Here is a 15,995-nt window from a genome sequence, read left to right as displayed (position 1 = left end):
AAACATTCGGTGCGCAGCCCAAACAGGTGGGTGTTCTTGCTGGGAAGGGGCATGGCCACCCAATAGTACCCCCAATTCAAATTATGCCACACAGTAGTGCAACTTTATTCACATTATATCATGTGATGGTGTCCCTTATTCACATTACATCACACAGTAGTACCACTTTACCTTATGTACATTACTCCTCACATTATTCACATTATACCTTTAGAAAAAAATCCTGAGAAAATATTGTATTTTAAGCACCTCCATGGCCACACTGCAATCCAGCACAAAGCAGTGTGTGCTGGGCAGAGAAGAGCTGCAGCTGCTGCTGTCACTTAAGGGGAGGGGGCCCGGGGCCCCCACTGGGCCCTTCCATAAGACTTTAGCCTGGGTAATTTGTATCCCCTACCCCTTTCTCTCGGCACCCCTGATAATACCACGCAGTAATTCCCCTTACACATGACACACATTATTAATGTCCTTATAACCACACATTATGCCAACCTTTATTAATGCCCTTCATACACATAATGACACAAATAATGCCCCTTACACATATGTTGCACATTATTAATGCCCTTATACACATGACACACATAATGCCCATCACACATATGTTGCACATTTATTAATGCCTTTATACACATGACACACATAGTGATTGTTACACATATGTTGCACATTATTAATGCCCTTATACACATGACACACACAATGCCTGTTACACATATGTCGCACATTATTAATGCATTTATACATGACACACATAATGCCCCTTACACATATGCTGAACACTATTGCACAACCAACCCACCAACAGACAGCACTCGCACAGCCACTGACACTGTGACCTCTGCCTCTGCTTGGATACAGATGTTTCCTCATACATCTTGCCTCAATAGGCCATGTAGCTCCTGGCCAGTTCTGCTAACGTTGGGTGCCTTTTTTGCTGAAAATTCGTGTTATTTGCATTGTTATGTGACCAGGACACACAAGGAGCTTCCGATGATTAAAATGATATGTGGCATGAATATATTCTGTGTGCGACTGTGGCTGTACCTGCATACAGATTGCTATGTTACAGTGATTTCCATGAATACACTATATCATATGCAGATACAGAATTAGAAGAGGGTATGGTCAGTCGCACAGAAATTAATTGGTTTCTTATGCACGGGTGGACCCTCCTTGTATATTATCAACAATTTATTAATAATAAGTGCGAGGGTGTGCTACCACAGACACGGAGAGGACATTGAAAGAAAAGAGTGTCTTTTTTTGGTGCACCTAGAGAGTAATGTTAATAAAACGTCACTTTTATTAAATTCATTTAAATTAATGTATTTGAATTTATATAACAAATGTGAGTGATACTGTCATTTAAATGAATTTAATAAAAGTGACGTTTTATTAACATTACTCTCTAGGTGCACCAAAAAAAGACACTCTTTTCTTTCCAAGTAAAAATATGCAGATACAGCCTCACTCACACACAGAATATAGGCATGCTGCATATCATTTTAATCAGCAGAAGCTGCTGATGCCCCTATGCATTCCAAATGCCCTAGGCAATTGCCTAGTTTGTCTATGCCTAAGGCCGGCTCTGCACTCAGTTCAATGGGGAAAGGGCCAGAAGAAGGGGGGGGTTAGTCCTCTTCTTCCTCAGGGCTATCCCGGATGGAGTAGTCTCTGAGCAGGCTGTGGATCAGCCTGCGGCAGTCCTGCACGGACATCCTCTCCCTCCTCAGGATGAGGCGATTCCTGGCAAACCACACAGCGTCCTTAAAACAGTTTATAAGGCGCCAGGCTTCCTGGGTCGCCCCAACAGTGTGTGTGCCGGGGAACAGTCCATAAAGCACTGAATAGTACGATAGGTGGCTCCTGGGCACACAGTCCTTAAACTCAGTCTCTAGGGCATCCAGCAGCAACTGGGCATAGGTGCAGTCCCAGAAGAGGTGCATAGATGTTTCCTCGCGAACGAGGCACCAGGGACAATGTCTGTACCTACACAAGTTTCGGGAGTGCATGAATGACCGGTGAGGCAAGCCGCCCTGGATGGCCATCCATGACAAGTCTTTATGTCTATTAGTCAGTCTCTTGGATGCCACATACTCCCAGACAAACTTAACAGTTGCCGCCGGGAGCCCTGGGATCGATTCCATAGTGTCTCTGGCTCTGATAAGCTTGTGGACAGTTTTTGGCTTCCACAAGTCGGGTTTCAATCCCTCCAGTTGGTGTTCCCTCACAAACTTGGACACGTCCATGTAGAACCACGGAGTGGTCCAGTTGTAAGGGATGGAGCTGTCCCACTTGTCCCATTTAAGGGTCCTCCACAATGGTAGGAGGAAGAAGCGGGACATGGAGTTCCCCGCAGAGCCGGCACAATTGTCAATCAAAGTTCTGCGGATGCAAGTACATACAAAGAAGGCTCTCAGCATAGTTGGAATGTCTGGAATGCCTTTGCCACCTTTGAGGGGATCCTTGTACATAATGCTCCGCTTCACTCTGTCCATTTTGGAGCCCCAGATGAAGTGGAAAGTGGCCTGGGTAATGGCCTTGCAGACCGCAGTTGGCGGCGGCCAGGCCAGAGCTGTGTACTGCAGGATGGAAAGGTCTCTGAGGCTCCACAGTCCAATTTTCTGTCTCACTGTCGCAAGTTTCTCATCCCAGCACTTCCGGGCGGCTCCATCATCACCGAACCAGACACCCAGAATTTTGATGAGGTCCGGTTTGACGGTAAATGGGAAAGGAGCCGAGGACGACAGGTGCCACTTTCCGAAGAGCATGGCCTCTGACTTCCCGCAGTTGACTTTTGCCCCCGAAGCACGGCCGAAGTCCTCACAGGTCTGGACGAGTGCTGCCACCGAGCGATGATCCGCGCAGAAGACAGTGACGTCGTCCATGTACAGCGAGCACTTGGCCACTGGGTGGTCTGGACCTGGTGCGGTGATCCCTCTAATCTCTGGATTCTGTCTGATGGATAGGGCCAGGAGCTCTATAACACAAACAAAAAGAAGAGGTGAAAGAGGGCAGCCTTGTCTGACCCCAGAGAGAACAAGAAAGGGGTCAGTCTTCCAGCCGTTCACCAAGGCATGTGTGATTGGTGGTGTTGGACACACCCAATAGGCGGTGCTAGATATGCCCAATAGGTGGTGCTAGACAAACCCGTTGGATGGTGCACCCCCTAATAAAATGTGCTGAGCGCGCCTATGGCTGGTACGAGTGCTTTTCGATCACCCATTTTTTGGTCCTTGTCTGCTTTGCTACCACTGATGGACTCCAAATCCCAGCAATCGCTGGAAAGCCAATCTTTACCCAAGGCGGAGTCATTACAGTCAATAATCCATGCACTAGTGGATGGCAGGGCATGCAATACCGCCTGTCGGCACCTGTCGGCTGAAAAAAAAGTGAAAAACCCCATGTCGAACTTTTGACTGTCGACCTTCCCCAATGTCGACCTAACGCTTGTGTCGACCTAGTGGCCTGTCGACCTAACCCATGTCGACCTTCAGTCATGTTTTTTTGATTGAAAAGGCAAATCTTTATCATACATAAAGAAAGCAAAAAACAGACGGTAACATTTAGGCATATATACTGTGTCGCAGCACAGCCAAAACACAGCACACATGCAAAAACTGTATAGTACATTTCATGAAATACAGCATAAGAAATCAAATACCATAAGACATGGTATGCACTATGCATTCTAACCTTAAACAATCATTGACTATGGATAAGACTATGGGTGGAGGGGAGGTGGATGAGGGAGGGGGAGTCACGTTGCCCAAAGCTTTATTGACCAGACAGACACATATAAGAGGAGGGCAATAAATAGACAGGACATCAATAAAACAACAGACATCGTGAAATGGGGGAGTGGGGGTTAGTCCTCTTCTTCCTCAGGGCTATCCCGGATGGAGTAGTCTCTGAGCAGGCTGTGGATCAGCCTGCGGCAGTCCTGCACGGACATCCTCTCCCTCCTCAGGATGAGGCGATTCCTGGCAAACCACACAGCGTCCTTAAAACAGTTTATAAGGCGCCAGGCTTCCTGGGTCGCCCCAACAGTGTGTGTGCCGGGGAACAGTCCATAAAGCACTGAATAGTACGATAGGTGGCTCCTGGGCACACAGTCCTTAAACTCAGTCTCTAGGGCATCCAGCAGCAACTGGGCATAGGTGCAGTCCCAGAAGAGGTGCATAGATGTTTCCTCGCGAACGAGGCACCAGGGACAATGTCTGTACCTACACAAGTTTCGTGAGTGCATGAATGACCGGTGAGGCAAGCCGCCCTGGATGGCCATCCATGACAAGTCTTTATGTCTATTAGTCAGTCTCTTGGATGCCACATACTCCCAGACAAACTTAACAGTTGCCGCCGGGAGCCCTGGGATCGATTCCATAGTGTCTCTGGCTCTGATAAGCTTGTGGACAGTTTTTGGCTTCCACAAGTCGGGTTTCAATCCCTCCAGTTGGTGTTCCCTCACAAACTTGGACACGTCCATGTAGAACCACGGAGTGGTCCAGTTGTAAGGGATGGAGCTGTCCCACTTGTCCCATTTAAGGGTCCTCCACAATGGTAGGAGGAAGAAGCGGGACATGGAGTTCCCCGCAGAGCCGGCACAATTGTCAATCAAAGTTCTGCGGATGCAAGTACATACAAAGAAGGCTCTCAGCATAGTTGGAATGTCTGGAATGCCTTTGCCACCTTTGAGGGGATCCTTGTACATAATGCTCCGCTTCACTCTGTCCATTTTGGAGCCCCAGATGAAGTGGAAAGTGGCCTGGGTAATGGCCTTGCAGACCGCAGTTGGCGGCGGCCAGGCCAGAGCTGTGTACTGCAGGATGGAAAGGTCTCTGAGGCTCCACAGTCCAATTTTCTGTCTCACTGTCGCAAGTTTCTCATCCCAGCACTTCCGGGCGGCTCCATCATCACCGAACCAGACACCCAGAATTTTGATGAGGTCCGGTTTGACGGTAAATGGGAAAGGAGCCGAGGACGACAGGTGCCACTTTCCGAAGAGCATGGCCTCTGACTTCCCGCAGTTGACTTTTGCCCCCGAAGCACGGCCGAAGTCCTCACAGGTCTGGACGAGTGCTGCCACCGAGCGATGATCCGCGCAGAAGACAGTGACGTCGTCCATGTACAGCGAGCACTTGGCCACTGGGTGGTCTGGACCTGGTGCGGTGATCCCTCTAATCTCTGGATTCTGTCTGATGGATAGGGCCAGGAGCTCTATAACACAAACAAAAAGAAGAGGTGAAAGAGGGCAGCCTTGTCTGACCCCAGAGAGAACAAGAAAGGGGTCAGTCTTCCAGCCGTTCACCAACACCGTGCTGTGGATATCAAGGTACATAAGGTTAACATACGAACAAAACAATTCACCAAGACCAAATTTTCGCAGCACCTTACCCATCAGCTCATGAGAGACACGGTCAAAGGCCTTTTCCTGATCAAGACTGATCAGGGCCGTGCGCACATTACGATCTTTCACGTAATGGACCGTGTCCCTGAGGAGGGCAAGGCTGTCTGCGATCCTGCGGCCTGGTATACCACAGGTCTGATCCGGATGAACAATCTGTCCGATGACAGCCTTCAGCCTATTGGCCAGTACCTTGGCGAGGATCTTATAGTCCACGTTCAGAAGAGAGATGGGCCTCCAATTTTTCAGCTCACATCTCTCCCCCTTCCGCTTATACAAGATCGTGATCATCCCTTCCCTCAGCGAAGGAGGCATTTTTCCCTCCACCACCATCTCCTCATACAGCTCGAGCAGGTCCGGGCCGATTAGATCCCACAGCGCTACATAGAGCTCAGCTGGGAGACCATCGTTACCTGGAGTCCTGCCTTGCCTAAAGGATTTGGTGGCAGAGAATACCTCCTCCAGCGTCAGGGGAGCGTCCAGCGCCGATCTGCCTGCAGGGTCAATAGGGTTAGTGATACCTGACAGGAACTTGTCGGCCATGTCGTCTTAGGGGAGTAGAGGTCGCTGTAGTAGTCGCGGACGACCTTCATCACGCCCTCCTTCCCCTGTCTGGGAATGCCATTCTCATCTCGCAGCTCGGTCAGGGGCGTGTGGCCAGAGTGGAGTTTCCTGAAAAAGAAAGAAGAACACTTCTCACCCTTCTCCAGATTCTCCACCTTGGAACGGAAGACGATACGTCTGGACTCCTCCTCAAAGTGCCTTTTCAGGCTCTTTTTGGTCTCATCCAGGTCGTCCTTCACGTCCCAGCCGCACCGCTGGAGGTCCACCAGGGACTGGAGCTCACGCTGCAGATTTCTGAGGTTCCACTTACGGTCGCATGCCTGGATACGCCCTTTGACCTGAAAGAAACTGCGGATGTTAGATTTGGCATATTCCCACCAGTCAGACATGCAGTCAAAATAACATTTGTCATTTTTCCATGTGATGTAGGCATCCTTAAGTTCAGCCAATACCTCCTCCTTTTCCAGCAGTGCACAGTTCAACTTCCAGGAGCCTGGGCCAGATGGAAAACCATGGCCCAGGATACCTTGGAAAGTAAAAACAGACTGTCTCCTAGCCTTATCCTTAATGCTCCTCACATTAATGGTAAGAATATTAAAAGCTACCATCTGTTAAGAGAAAGGGCAGGTTAGGTTACGATACGTTTACGTTACCACTCCCATCAGGGGGCGCAGCGTCCGGCTCTGCAGCTGGATCTCCTTCATGGGTTGGTTCCGTAATGCCAAGCAGCTGGTCGATGTCGCTGTCGCAGACGAGTTCAGTCACCCCGAACTCGTCGTAACATTCCACCATTCCTCGAGGGTGGGGGCGGGCTGGGGTGGTTCCACCAACTCAACTGCTGCCTTTTTGGAAGTTTCCGGGTCGGCAGCGGGGCTCTCCAACACCTTCCTCTTCCGTCTCAGCGTGGTCGGACCTGCAGAGGCAAGGGGTGGAAACTCCTCCTCGGAGAGGGGAGGGGCAGAGGGGGTGGAGGGAAGAGGGGTGGGTTGGGCAAGAGGTCGGGAGGGTGAGGAAGGGGGGTGAGCAGCAGTAGAGGGGGGTGCTGTCACAGAGGGAGGTAGGGGAGGAGGGGTGGGGATGACAGGGGCAGGGGAGGGTTTCTTACCACCTTGTTTCTGCGGCTCCGGCTTTGGCTGCTTCTGTACAGGCTGGGGAGGCACCATGGGGGTAAGTCCCTTCACTGCTGCGGCGTAGGACCTCGCTCTGTCAGGGCATGCCTTGTAGAGGTGGTCTCCTTTGCCGCACAGGTTGCAGACGAGCTTCGTGGGGCAGTCCTTTGTCTCGTGGCCGGCCACGTGACAGAACTTGCATGCCGAGACCTTGCACTCTCTGCCCACGTGGTCTTTCCCACTGCACTTTCGACAGGTGCGTGGTTGATCCGCGTAGTAGATGAGTCCAGCGGTTCCCCCCAGGGAGAAGCACTGTTTGAGGTGCTTGACTCCGTCTGGGCACGAAGTGTCCTTGTGGAGCCTGACCACCACCGACCACTTTCCGTCCCAGAGCCCGTTGCTCAGCAGGACCCTTGTGGGGTCCCTGATGACCGTGCAGGATCTGCTCAGGAACGTGACGATGTCTTTGGCAGGCACATGTGGACTTCGCATTGAAACCATCAACCGCCTCTCCTCCCTTTGAATAATCCCTTGCTCAATTCGCCACAAAATCTCTCCTAAACCTCATTTCATCAATATGCGCGCACAACCGACAAATGGCCTTCCAGGGGCGTGGCTACGGTTGTCAGCACCCAAGGAGCTCCACTCTCTCTCTCTCTCTCTCAGCCGTCGCAGCAGAGCTCCGCCTTTTTTCACACTATACACTGAGTCACAATGATTGTGTTTCAACCTGCTACGGCAGAAGCTGCAAGTTGTGCCGTTTTGTGATTGGCAGGGTGGAAGCGACTCCATCTTTGGGTTGGCACTCCATGTTGGGATTGGCAGGGACTGTGTTAGCCATATGTAAGTGCGACCTCTTGATGTTGGAATCATAGGCGTGCGCACATTGAGTGTTAGGGGTGCACAGGCATCCCCCCCTAATGCTGTGCCGTGCCCACCCTTATGAACACATCCCTGCCGCTAGCAATACCTGTTACCAAAGATGTTTGTTTTTTTGGAACTGTATTCCATTTAAAGAAGCGTCCAGTAATCAGTTATGTGTGTTTGCATTGCTAATTGGACTAGACCATTGTCATATACATACCCGAGTCATCCATATATGTTTTTGACATTTTTTGCATGTACTGTTACAAAGAATAATTAGAAGACTAAAACTGAAAAAGGAAGGAGATTATGGTGTGGCGTGTGCCAATACATGGTGGTAGGCATGTGTGATTGGTGGTGTTGGACACACCCAATAGGTGGTGCTAGATATGCCCAATAGGTGGTGCTAGATATGCCCAATAGGCGGTGCTAGATATGCCCAATAGGTGGTGCTAGACAAACCCGTTGGATGGTGCACCCCCTAATAAAATGTGCTGAGCGCGCCTATGGCTGGTACGAGTGCTTTTCGATCACCCATTTTTTGGTCCTTATCTGCTTTGCTACCACTGATGGACTCCAAATCCCAGCAATCGCTGGAAAGCCAATCTTTACCCAAGGCGGAGTCATTACAGTCAATAATCCACGCACTAGTGGATGGCAGGGCATGCAATACCGCCTGTCGGCACCTGTCGGCTGAAAAAAAAGTGAAAAACCCCATGTCGAACTTTTGACTGTCGACCTTCCCCAATGTCGACCTAACGCTTGTGTCGACCTAGTGGCCTGTCGACCTAACCCATGTCGACCTTCAGTCATGTTGACCTAGTTACTGGAGACCTAGTGACCGTATCCCCCATGAAGACACCACATGTGACCCGAATGGCAAAATCTGACTGGCAGCATTGCAAGATGAGGAAAGAGTACCCTGGGACTTGTAGTTCCCGTAACAGCTGACAAGCCGTGGGTTGTAAGGACCCATGTTGTCTGAACTCCCTCTGTAGATTTAGCTCCGGGTCATTCAGCGGTCAGTAGAAAATCCCCCTGTGATGTTCCCGGCCATTGCGGAACATGAGAAGAGTGACATGATAGTGGCAGATAAATGAGATGATGATTGTGAGGAGGGGCATGGAATGATAGTAGTGTGTTTGTGATCCGGAGGAAAGAAAAAGGCGAGTGTGGTGCCAAGGCATAGTGGGCGATTATTTAGCGTGATGAACAGACTGGTGGCGACAGCATCAGCCGCGGACGGTTGGTTCTTGCTCTGTATTTATGGCTCCGCAAAAGCCTTCGTCAGTACTCTCGTAGGGACACATTTAGAGGTATTCAGCTACGCTCACCGCTGCCCTTATTCCCTCCTCAAGCATCCACCAACTCTGCCTGCACCCCTCTATTTTCATCCATTTGCTCAATTCGACACAAAATCTCTCCTAAACCTCATTTCATCAATATGCGCGCACAACCGACAAATGGCCTTCCAGGGGCGTGGCTACGGTTGTCAGCACCCAAGGAGCTCCACTCTCTCTCTCTCTCTCAGCCGTCGCAGCAGAGCTCCGCCTTTTTACACTATACACTGAGTCACAATGATTGTGTTTCAACCTGCTACGGCAGAAGCTGCAAGTTGTGCCGTTTTGTGATTGGCAAGGTGGAAGCGACTCCATCTTTGGGTTGGCACTCCATGTTAGGATTGCCAGGGACTGTGTTAGCCATATGTAAGTGCGACCTGTTGATGTTGGAATCACTGGCGTGCGCACATTGAGTGTAAGGGGTGCACAGGTATCCCCCCCCCCTATAATGCTGTGCTGTGCCCACCCTTATGAACACATCCCTGCCGCTAGCAATACCTGTTACCAAAGATGTTTGGTTTTTTGGAACTGTATTCCATTTAAAGAAGTGTCCAGTAATCAGTTATGTGTGTTTGCATTGCTAATTGGACTAGACCATTGTCATATACATACCCGAGTCATCCATGTATGTTTTTGACATTATTTGCATGTACTTTTACAAAGAATAATTAGAAGACTAAAACTGAAAAAGGCAGGAGATTATGGTGTGGCGTGTGCCAATAGATGGTGGTAGGTATGTGTGATTGGCAGTGTTGGACACACCCAATAGGCGGTGCTAGATATGCCCAATAGGCGGTGCTAGATTAACCCGTTTGATGGTGCACCCACTAATAAAATGTGCTGAGCGCGCCTATGGCTGGTACGAGTGCTTTTCGATTACCAATTTTTTTGGTCCTTGTCTGCTTTGCTACCACTGATGGACTCCAAATCCCAGCAATCGCTGGAAAGCCAAGGCGGAGTCATTACAGTCAATAATCCACGCACTATTGGATGGCAGGGCATGCAATACCGCCTGTCGGCACCTGTCGGCTGAAAAAAAAGTGAAAAACCCCATGTCGAACTTTTTACTGTCGACCTTCCCCAATGTCGACCTAACACTTGTGTCGACCTAACCCATGTCGCCCTTCAGTCATGTCGACCTAGTGGTATCGACCTAATGCTTGTCGACCTAGTTACTGGAGACCTAGTGACCGTATCCCCCATGAAGACACCACATGTGACCGAATGGCGAAATATGACTGGCAGCATTGCAAGATGACAGCCAACATAAAACCACGAGGTTACCCTGTAGATGAACTTCTCCGTTCTAAAACCAGAGCCCTTGCCCTAAATAGGACAGACCTATTGAAACCTAAATCTCAAGAGGAAAAAACTACACCTTTTATTCCCTGGGTTAGCACCTATAATACCATGAGCCCTGTTATTAGTAATGTCCTTAAGAAAAATTGGCCTTGCTTCAAGCGAGCAAGAAGTCTATGTGACATTTTGGTCAAAACGGACTCTTCATCCAATATGTATCAACGGGATAATAGGGCTAAGGGTTGTATTCTATGTACTTGTGTAGCTTGTGGTTTTATGTTGGCTGGCCCCCATTTTGCTCCCCCTCATTCTGGTAAAATGTACCAGATTCGCCATACCTTGACATGCAATTCTCGCTTCACCGCCTACCAAATAATTTGTCCTTGTGGACTATCTTATATTGGAAAGACGGAGGGTCCCTTTAAGGACAGAATGGCTGCTCACCGTTCTGCCATCAGGAAGGCCCTAGCCACTGGCGTTAGTGAACAGCCTGTGGCCCGCCATTTTCTAGCTAAGAAACATAGTGTGGCGAGTCTGAGGTACAGAATGATTGACCATATCCCTCAGTCATTGAGGGGTGGCAATCGAGGACTGTCATTGATGAGATGCGAAGCCCGTTGGATTCAGCGTCTGGGGACCCTGACGCCCAACGGTCTTAATGAATACACTGGTTTATCAATATTATCCAAATAGGTTTCCATAATATGTTCCATCATGAGTATTTCAGGATTACTACATGTCTTGTTGTTTTTAATTGTATTAATTATCACTGGTCTAATCATGTGTATTCTTTTCTTTTTAGAATTGTTTACATGTTACCATGGTGACGGGTCACTGATGACGCCCCCACTGCCGACGAAGTTGTCTGAGCAGCGTGGTGACGTCATCGTATTGCGCCAACCCGGAAGTGAGCGGGACTCCGGGCGGGACACCAGCACGGGTGAGCTATTTAAATGTGTTTGTTTGCATTGTGTTTTGTATCGCCTGAGGACAAAGCGGAGGCTTTGAAACGTTGCGTATTAAAGAAGTTTTTTGCATTGAAGTGGAGTGCTGTGCATTGGAGGTTTGTATATATATATATATATATATATATATATATATATATATATATATATATATATATATATATATATATTATATATATATAATATATATATATATATATATATAATATATATATATTATATATATATATATATATATATATATATATATCAGACGAGTAGCCGGCACTCTCCTTTCAGAAATGCAATTGCCGGGGTGCCTTGTATACAGCAGGGCGTTTCTTACACATCTATATAGCTACATATATGTATCTGTATATTTATCTATATGTCTATATTTATGCATATTTATTTATATTTTTTAGAAGTATATTTATATATGTGTTATATACTTGGGGCACATTTATCAAGATCGCATTTACAATGCGGTCTGGGCGGAATATTACCGGCCAGGATCGCATTGTAAAATGCAATCAAACCGGCTGGATTTATCAATTTTGCACAGTCACAGCCCGTGAGTCCTAGAGGATTCCAGTGAGAGTGGGAGCACGCGGCAGCGCAGGTGAGAGAAGCGCTAGCCGTCCCTTTGCAACATCGCCTTCGACAGCATGGGTGAGAGACGCGCATACCGTGCCCATACAGCATCATTCATATGCAATACTTCCTAACTGGTGAACGGAAATATAACCTAAAGACTCTCAGCGGCGGGTGCCGCAGCCCGGTACCACTGTGGTTGCGACTGGGCAAATTAATTATTCTTTTGGAAATATATTTATCCATACTGGTGACGGCAAACATAATATACAGCTATAAATGAACTTGTTGCTGGAATATGGACCGGTAAATCGCCAGGTGCGCACTCCCGTTTTCAGCCCCTGAATGGTCGCTGGTCGGAGGAGCATGCTCCTCCGACCAGCGACTTCCCCTGCCTCTTCTCCCGGCATTGTGACATTTTCATCTGTGACCATCTCTGGTCGCAGATGAAAACGGGACACTGAGCAATATATTGCTAGCATCATATTGCCCCATGTGTACGCACCTTTAGTGATGATGTCAGAGCTGGCGCTGGTTTGAAATAACGCAGCCTCTTATCTTTTAAGTTTATTATTTAAAACAAAATAATGGTTTACAAAAGGGAGATTTTAGACTGTAAAATGGAATTCAGACTCCAGCTTATTAAATATGCTCTGTACAGCTCTATATAATATGGTGGTGCTATAGCCAAGGATAATAATAAAAATACCATGAACATGTTTTTCTATGCAAGAACATCAGCATGGAGATCTGAGCTCAATATAGAGCCTGGTAAATCAAGGCTTCCCTATTGGCGGTATGCAATATCAATCTTAATATTTCCTTATGGTTCTCCTCCGTGGAACCAATGTGACTTTTGTGTCATATATATATATGTCAGGGCCGTAACTAGGGGGGGGGGGGCTAGGGGGTCACGCGCACCGGGCGCTGGAGGCGGGGGCGCTAGTGTGGCACCCAGCAGCGGGTCCCACTAAACTGTGCCCATGATACTGACCCCACTGCAGTGAGGGGGTTAAATAAACCCCCATCACTGCGGGCACCGGAGGAGAAGAGGCGGGACTCACCTGGGGAGGAGAGAGGAAGCCGGGCTGGGATTGGCTGGGAGGTCTGGCACGAGGAGAGCCAGGAAGTGTTGGAGGAAGGAGCCGGAGGACAGGAGAGAAGCTGCAGCGTGGAGCCCCGGGAGGAGCACGCAGCGTGGCACAAGGAGACCTAGAGCAGCGGGAGAGAGCTGCGCCGGAAGACAGAGGTGACCGGCAGCAGGGGCAGGGAGAAGCGCCGACCGCTCCGGGCCCAGGTGAGTGACAGCTCCGGTCCCAGCCTCCCGCAGACTGAACACGGGTACACATGGCGCCGCACTCCCGGACAGGGTGTGCTCCGGCGTCCCACACAACAAGGGCAGATGACCGTGGAGATTCCCAGGATCACCCCCCACAGGGCAGCAGATGGACGGAGAGAGTGGCGGCTTGTGACAGGGGCGCAGAGGGGCCTTAACCCCTTCATCCCCAGTGATCATCCACAGAACTGTGAGTCAGGCCCTGGTGGCCATAAACCCCTCAGGGTCAGTCCCGGCAGGGAGATAGAGTAAAGTCCTGTAGGGTCAGTGCCGGCGTAAGTGACAAAAGCACAGTCAGGCACCTGAGGGTGAGGTGGGGTACCTATTCTCCCTTAGTACCTGCCAGTACAGCCTTAACGTAGAGCCACGGGATTTCCCCGGTTACCGAGGATCTTTCCCCTCCGTACTACAACGTCAACCCCCAAACTATTGATCCGTAGGAAGGCCTGATCAGTGTGTGCATTACGGTGTGTGCTGGAATGTGTACTGGGCATTACGGTGTGTTCTATAATGCGAATTGATACTACTATGTGACCACACCACTCCCCCCCCCCAAAAAAAATGCCCTAAATTTTTAGCGCGCGCCTTCGGCGCGCACTGTCCCTGATTAATGTCACCCTTCTGCGGTCTGTAAGCACATAAATGGCTTCTGATTAATGTTTTTCTTTCTGTGCAAAACCAAATGCCAAATGTGTGCCTGCTTCTGAAACAAAACAAAAAAAAAAATAATAAAAAAAAAATATATATATATGTGTGTGTGTGTATGTATATATATATATATATATATATATATATATATATGTATAAGTAGCAGAAATAGGCGGCACTCACGGATTTTTCAGTGACAAAAATGCAATTTTATTGCATATTTAAAGACCCGACATGTTTCGAGCCACCTGGCCCGTCCTCAGGGATCAAATACAAAGTGCATCACACGTGTAAAAATACTCACAGAAAATCCCGCCCCACAATTACAATAAAATACACCTCACCTGCGGGGGTCCAGCGTCTCCCTATTCCCGTCGCCGCAGCACGGATTACCATGTACCTGACGTCATCTTAGGGTGCCTTCCGGGAATCTCCGTCCGGCTCATCCCCCTGACGTCATCACGCACGTCCATGCAGTCGGCTCTGGAACCTGGAAGCGCCTCCTTCCCCGCTGTGTGGTGTTGCCATGACAACAAATAAACACATCTAAAATACACCACTGTACTCATTACTCCCTGACACACTTCCCTCATCACTGCGCAGACACACAGGTGTACTCATTACTCCCTGACACACTTCCCTCATCACTGCGCAGACACACAGATGTACTCATTACTCCCTGACACACTTCCTTTATCACTGCGCAGACACACAGGTGTACTCATTACTCCCTGACACACTTCCCTCATCACTGCGCAGACACACAGATGTACTCATTACTCCCTGACACACTTCCTTTATCACTGCGCAGACACACAGGTGTACTCATTACTCCCTGACACACTTCCCTCATCACTGCGCAGACACACAGGTGTACTCATTACTCCCTGACACACTTCCCTCATCACTGCGCAGACACACAGGTGTACTCATTACTCCCTGACACACTTCCCTCATCACTGCGCAGACACACAGGTGTACTCATTACTCCCTGGCACACTTCCTTTATCACTGCGCAGACACACAGGTGTACTCATTACTCCCTGACACACTTCCCTCATCACTGCGCAGACACACAGGTGTACTCATTACTCACTGACACTTTCCACGTCACCGCGCAGACACACAGATGTACTCATTACTCACTGACACACTTCCCACGTCACCGCACAGACACACAGGTGTACTCATTACTCACTGTCACTTCCCAGGTCACCGTGCAGACACACAGGTGTACTCATTACTCACTGACACACTTCCCAGGTCAACATGCAGACACACAGGTGTGCTCATTACTCACTGACACACTTCCCAGGTCAACACGCAGACACACCACCAAAATCCCTAACCCAACACACCCCTTCCCGCCAACACCATCCACCCCACCCAAAATTAAACACATTCCTCCACAAATAACAAACATAATTCACATTAAAATATATTTATAATTTTAATGGGGCGTAGCCCCTTAGGACGGTGTGAAGAGCGCCCGTAGGACGCGATGAAACACCTAGTCTCATATATTAGGCTACATGTGTGTGTGTATTCTGTGTGGTGTGTGTGTATAAGGCTTGGTGGGGGGTGGAGTTTCATGTGTGACCCTGTCCAGCGTTATACACACACTCTCAGGATGATTGACACATGTAGCCAAATATGGGGGAGATTCTCTTACATTTGTGACGAATGTATCTATTTAACGCTACTTTAACGGCACATTTGCGTGCCGTTAATGACCACCTCTTCTCCATATTCTCTCTCAATTAGGCTACCGCATTGAGTTTGCGGTATCTCACCCCTCCGCGATCCCCGGGTTGTGTCCAGTGCGCATGCGCCCGCTGTTTACTTTTCGTGACATGCGCACTTTGCTTGTCCGGAAGCCAGTGGGGATCA

General features: G+C 49.0%; 1 protein-coding gene across 2 annotated transcripts in view; it reads left to right on the top strand.

The window, feature by feature from the left end:
• RIOX2 (ribosomal oxygenase 2) overlaps positions 1-15,995 on the top strand; it is a 64,606-nt gene that overhangs the window by 14,646 nt on the left and 33,965 nt on the right. Inside the window, exon 1 of one of the 2 annotated variants that reach the window (XM_083171958.1) lies at positions 11,393-11,523. The exons of the other annotated variant lie outside the window; for it this stretch is intronic. The gene's annotated coding sequence lies outside the window, so the exon portion shown is untranslated. Of the gene's footprint in view, positions 1-11,392; positions 11,524-15,995 lie in introns of those variants that run through there. 2 annotated transcript variants of the gene reach the window in all.

This window comes from Crinia signifera, chromosome 2 (assembly GCF_055691185.1).
Source record: "Crinia signifera chromosome 2, ASM5569118v1, whole genome shotgun sequence".
Lineage (NCBI taxonomy): Eukaryota > Metazoa > Chordata > Amphibia > Anura > Myobatrachidae > Crinia > Crinia signifera.
Note: the sequence above shows the minus strand (reverse complement) of the source record. Positions and strands in the feature narration are given on the sequence as shown.